The sequence below is a fragment of the Dendrobates tinctorius genome, unplaced genomic scaffold, assembly GCF_039654945.1.
Source record: "Dendrobates tinctorius isolate UK_male_01 unplaced genomic scaffold, ASM3965494v1 ptg000382l, whole genome shotgun sequence".
Lineage (NCBI taxonomy): Eukaryota > Metazoa > Chordata > Amphibia > Anura > Dendrobatidae > Dendrobates > Dendrobates tinctorius.
In genome coordinates this window covers 1,179,851-1,185,850 of record NW_027362048.1, presented here as the reverse complement: position 1 = coordinate 1,185,850, position 6,000 = coordinate 1,179,851, and the positions used below count along the sequence as shown (strand labels likewise).

At 47.5% G+C, this 6,000-nt stretch overlaps 1 protein-coding gene across 5 annotated transcripts in view; it reads left to right on the top strand.

Moving 5' to 3' along the window:
- The first annotated feature begins 565 nt into the window (after positions 1–565).
- The window catches only part of TIMM10 (translocase of inner mitochondrial membrane 10), a 29,688-nt gene continuing 24,253 nt past the window's right edge, over positions 566–6,000 (top strand). The window contains exon 1 of one of the 5 annotated variants that reach the window (XM_073563142.1): positions 566–720. The gene's annotated coding sequence lies outside the window, so the exon portion shown is untranslated. Of the gene's footprint in view, positions 727–5,085; positions 5,210–5,337; positions 5,486–6,000 lie in introns of those variants that run through there. The other 4 variants (XM_073563143.1, XM_073563141.1, XM_073563144.1 and 1 more) reach the window with 4 other exon arrangements.

Sequence of the window (6,000 nt, the reverse complement as noted above, 5' to 3'; positions counted from 1 at the left end):
TTCATTTTGTGTTTGTTAAAGTTTTTACAGCAAATATAAAATCTGGTTATTCTGGAAACTATTCTGTTTTATGTCATAAATTGGCACATGTGTAGATTTTTACTAAAAGGTATACAATCATGGGTTAACACATACCAGAATTTGGCTTCAAATTTAAAGCCAAAGGTAATAGGAAATGAAGAGCCGTTTTCGGAGCCAAAAGAGCCGGCTCTTTTTGGTGTGCCGATCCAAAAGAGCCGGCTCACCAAAAAAACGCATTTTACCCATCACTACAGGCTAATAGTGATGTGTCGTTCATGAACGATCCGATTCAAAGAGCCGGCTCCCCACTCGGAACAAAATGAGCCGGCTCTGCACTGTGAACGAGCCAGTTCTTTTTTTTCTTCTCTTTTTCTGGCGCCAGGCAGTGGCAGTGACTCATCTGGGAGGAGGCGGAGCTGTCAGGAGAGAGGGGGAAATGTGTGCTGTCTGCGCTGGAGTGAGTGGAAATGTTTAAAGTGATATACTCCTCCTAGCTTCAGACATGCATTGCATACAGTATATGGCATGTGACTGTAGAGGGGTTAAACTCAAGTGACTCAGCAAATTGGTCTCAGGTAGACTCACATATTATAGTATACTATTAGTTAAAGTCAGCCGACTCAGCTCAGCAGCAGTGCAGCACTGAGTAAGTGAGGAGGATTCAGGACAGGAACCCTACAGGCAGAAGCGTCAGTTCGGGTAAGGGTAAGCAATATAATAAAGTGATTTCAGGCAAAACTGTGCAGAGATCTAGGTCCAGCCCCAATAATTAGGCCATGTGCACACATGATCTTTGGTGCTGCGGATTTGGAAAAATCCGCAGGTAAAAAAGACCTGCGGATTAGCCTGCGGTTTCACACCTCTACAATGGAGGTTTGAAACCGCAGCGGATTCCGCACAAAGAATTGAAATGCTGTGGATTTGAACCCGCAGCAAATCCGCGTGGAAAAATCTGCAGCATGTGCACAGCGTTTTTCAGTTTACCATTGAAAACAATGGTACTGTACAACGCAGCTAAGGGTACCGTTACACGTAGCGATGCACCAGTGATCCCGACAACGCTATAGATCGCTGGTGCATCGCTAAGTGGTCACTAGTGAGCTGCCACACAGGCAGATCTCACCAGCGACATCGCAGCAGTCGGGGGTCACTACTTACCTGTCAGACGCGGCGATCCTGACGTCCTCCCGCCCACGTCCACGCCTCGCTAGTCGGTGCGACAGGAAGCGCCCGACGAGAAATGGTCCAGGAACTTCTCGCGCGACCAACGATGAGCAGCGGGGGAGCCGGTCGGAGGTAAGTATCACATGCAGCGATATCGCTGCAACATCACAAAACCGGTGACTTTACAGCGATATTGCTAGCGATATCGCAGTGTGTAACGGGAGGGCTTAAAGCTGCTGCGAACCCACAGAGCCTGAAACGCTGCGGATCCGCAGCAGAATCCACACCGTGTGCACATGGCCTTATAGGGTTAAGCTGGTCTCACACTTGCATATTTTGGATGCACACGGATCCATTTTCGTCTCCATTGACTTTCAGTGGTGACGGATGGGACTTGCGTGTGCATCCAGATGTCACCGTTTTCCCACAGATCCGTGTGTCTGCATATTTTATCAGATGCACAAAAACACAACTTGTTGCAGTTTTGTGTCATCTAAAAAACACGCAGCACAGGGAGACGCACGGATCCGCGGCTACACGTCTGGAATTAGCATGGAGCTCTATGGAGCACGGATCCAGGAGAACACGGGTCCGTGTGCAGGGATCCGTGTTGCGGCACTGATGTTCGGAAGTGAGGGATGTGCTGTATGGGAAAGTGATGAAGCTGTATGGGAACAGACTGCAGACATAATATAGACTATGTCCGCATGCTGCTCTGTCATACAGTGATCTTTCCCGCCTCACTAGAAGGGCTTGTGCCCTGTGTTACAGTGTGGTAATGGTAATAAAATGTATTGGGAGCATGTATATGACATGGGGGGTTCCTGGTTAGGGGCTGCACGAGTGGGGCTGTGTGTTGTGATGCGCAGCAATCCTGATCCAGATTAGATCTCTATACTTAACATAGGGATGCACAGACCTGCGTTTGCATCAGGATCAGGATGCATCAGGATTTTCCATGTTCTCCCAAAACGCAGCTTGTTGTGAAATTTGGGTGTTAAAAAAAATCTGCAGACATCCTGATATGTGTCAGCAAAAACATATGATTGTCAATGTAGACGCACCTGAATCAGGATGCCTGCGTCCAATCTGCATGTGGATTTCATACTGCGCAGGCTCCGAGCCCCATTTTCTTTTTTTCTTTCACCAGTCTCTCTTTCTCTCTCCTCTCCCCTCCCCTCTCTCCCCCTATCCTCTGCCCCAGAAGTCAGAATTTCACATTTCCAACCAAATCCTCAGGGTGCAGTTCCATGCGTTTGCATCCATTTGCAGAAAAAACACGGATGCGAATAAATCGCGTCCAAGAGGGAATGACTACAGCAATGAAGGTGCGGACTACTAGTCTGAGGGAATAGATGTCCCGCTGGGCTACTACTGGCTCATTATCAGATCACCAGTGCCGATATGAAACTATCTTTACTGCACATGACTTTATTACAATACAGTAATAGGGGAGTCTAGAGGAATGGTTCTGTCAGGGATTTTCTATGTTCCAATTAGAAATCGTCCAGACCTGAATGAGTAAGATGCTTCTTTACTGGACATGCCGGCATGGAGAGAGAATGACGGCCACACCAGGTATGGGCCGTCCTCTGTCTAACTCAATACATATTCTTAAGAGTTTAAATAGCAAAGCCGAAAGGGTGTTGTAACATATTGCGTTGCAGAAATGGCACATACAATTTGCTTAGCTGTTGCTATCCTTATCTACGTTACCAGAGAAGTCACGCAAGATAAGGAAAGCCAGCTAACGTTCACAAAAAAGTAACACCCAAAGGTAACACCCATATGTTCACAATACCTAAGCTAAAAAGAGTTTCAAAGTCTAAGCAAAATAAATGTCATGTATGCAGTCATGTGTATACTGTGTATATATATATCTACTCACACACATACACATATGTATATTGAGATATATATATAATATATATACGCACATAAAAGGACTTTATTACAATTATTATAGCAGGTTCCACTTGGGGAACATAAAGGATCTTTTCAGTGTAATATGGAAACAAAACTGGCCCTAGTCCAAATCATTTTGCAGGCTTCAAATAAGTACACAAGCGAGGTTGTCCATGACTTTAATGCTGGCTAACCTTAGAATAGATCAGCAATGTCTCATCAGTGAGGATGCGACACCTAGCACCCCTGCCAGGCAGCTGCTCTTAGGGTACCGTTACACATAACGATGTCCCAGCGATCACACCAACGACATGACGTGGATGGGATCGCTGGGACATTGTTAGCTGATCGCTGGTGAGCTGTCACATAGACAGCCCCTCCAGCGATCACGCTGGTTACCAACGTAAACATCGGGTTTCTAAGGGCCACGGGGCCCTTAGAAACCCGATGTTTACCCTAGATACCAGCCTGCACTGCAGGCAGGGCAGGAGATGGAGGCAGAGCGGCACAGACAGACCGGCGTAGCTCTGCTATCTGCTACTCCAGTCTGACAGACTGGAGTAGCAGATAGCAGAGCTACGCCGGTCTGTGCGCCGCTCTGCCTTCACCTCCCACCCTGCCTGCAGTGCACGCTGGTATCTAGGATAAACATCGGGTTTCTAAGGGCCCCGAGGCCCTTAGAAACCCGATGTTTACATTGGTAACCAGCGTGCAGCGTCGCTCATCGCTGGCTCCCGCTGCCACACACAGCGATGCGCGCTGGCCAGCGGGAGACCAGCGATGAAAAAACGGGCCAGGATGATCCAGCAAGATCAGCGATACCCCGCAGGGGGGCCGATCACTGCTGGATGTCACACACACAGCGATCTTGCTGGAGATATCGCTGATGTGTCACAAAATCAGCGATCTCGCCAGCGAGATCGCTGTGTGTAACGGGCCCTTTAGTGTCTGATTTTACTATTCAGTATGCTTTGCTTACATATTTTGGAGTGTGTGTGTGTTGGCACAGTGCTTCCAACATACCTTTTACGGATTATACTCTTGTACAGCGCCAACACGGATTGCAGCACTTACTAATCCAGACAGGACATGTACAAAAAACGCCACAGATTAGAAAGGAATACATGGTAAGACTGTCTGCAACCAAGGAGCCGGGGCCTGATCACAAGACCTGACAATCTGAGGAGACAGCGATGCTGTATAACAGTCTACACTGCCTCACTAGATCCTTATACAGGTGGAGAATGAGGCCCTCACTTTACAGGCAAAGACCTGGAACGAGGACTGTGGAAAACGGATTAATATTAAAAAAAAAAAACGTTAAAAGAGCCGGCTCTTTATGGTGAGTAGAGCCGAATGAGCCGGATCACCAAAAAGAGCCAAACTTCCCATCACTACAGGCTAAAATGGCAGGCGCAGCCTTTTATACTGCCTGATCACACCATCCAGCCAGCCAATCGCAGCACAGCCCCTAGCTAGCAAGTTTGGACGCCTCCTACCAAGCTTAGGGGAGTTACACAATGTTGTCAGTAATTCTTCAGCTCCTGATTGGCTCCACGGAGCGCTCAGAGGCTGAAGGATTATGAGATTTCCGATTTCCGATATGAAAAAAAATCGGAATCAGGAATCGGAATTCAGATATCGCAAATATCGGGCCGATTTCCGATATTTCAATATCTGAAAGCTCATCCCTAGTCCTCGCATATCCAAATGAAACAGTCGCTGGTGTCGGCGGGCCCCCTCCAATTGTGGGCTCCAATGCAGTGGCACCAGTGGTATGTCCGCACCCGGTGTAACTGTATTGCAGGTGCCATTATACTACACTGGAGCTCTATACTTCCTGCGCGCTCAGTAATGTCCCTGTGAAATAAAAATCTGTAAATGGGACACAACTGCTTTGTTATGAAAAGAATGGCTGCACTTCGTTTTATTTTATTTTAATACACACAGGAGTCAAAGTCGGTGTATGTCCCCTAATAATAGTGACATATTTCAGAGAGCGGCCTGAAGGTGGCGCCCGTGCCCTATGTCCTCGGTGACTCTATGGTTTAGCGTCTCTGGACTCTATGGTGGCAGGAAGTAGTCCCCGCTCAGTGATACACGTGCTCCGCTTTGGTAGGTGAGTGTGTCCCCAGTGATGTTGCATTACACCGGACGGAGCACAGCCGGGCTGTGATAAACCTCCGCGCGGTCATATGCTGGCTAACCGTAGTCTTTCAGTCTGACACCTGGGCGGGGTTGTGTTGTGACAGCCAGGGCGCCCTTCATGCCAGTGTCTCCTGGGAAGCCTTGGCTGGCTGTTGAAACCCTCGCTACAGGGTGACCCTGTAAAAAGTCAGTGTGGAGCTGTCCTTAATGCTGGGCCTTTGGAGATGCACTTTGACGCTGTAATTGGGTAAAATAGACTTCCATTGTGTCCCTCTACTGGACCTCTGTATAATAGTATACTTTAATATTAATTTACAAGGTTAAATTAATATTAATTTCCACTAAGCCCCTTTACATGACACGTTTTAATCAACAGGAGAATTGTAAAAGAAGTGAAAAAGCCACACTACTGTTGTAACGATGTCCGCCGCAGCAGAACAGAATATACTCTGACCAATGGCCACCTGAACGTTTTATGTTATTGTAGAGTAGCTGGTGTTACCTTTAAAGGGGTATTCCAGCTTAGCTCACTTCAGCATCAGGAGGAGAATGGGGTCTGTGATGTATACTGATGCCTGTTGGGTCAGGTATTTCGGAGTACAAGTGTACTTTACCTGCAAATGCTGCCCATGGTCAGGCATCAGTGGCATCAGTCCCTAATTCCAAGCGAGCAGAGCCTAAATACTTCCAGAAACCCAAAGGAAAATGGCCAACGGAGGCGGCGCATTGGGGAGATTTAGATCAACAACATTTTTGTTGAAA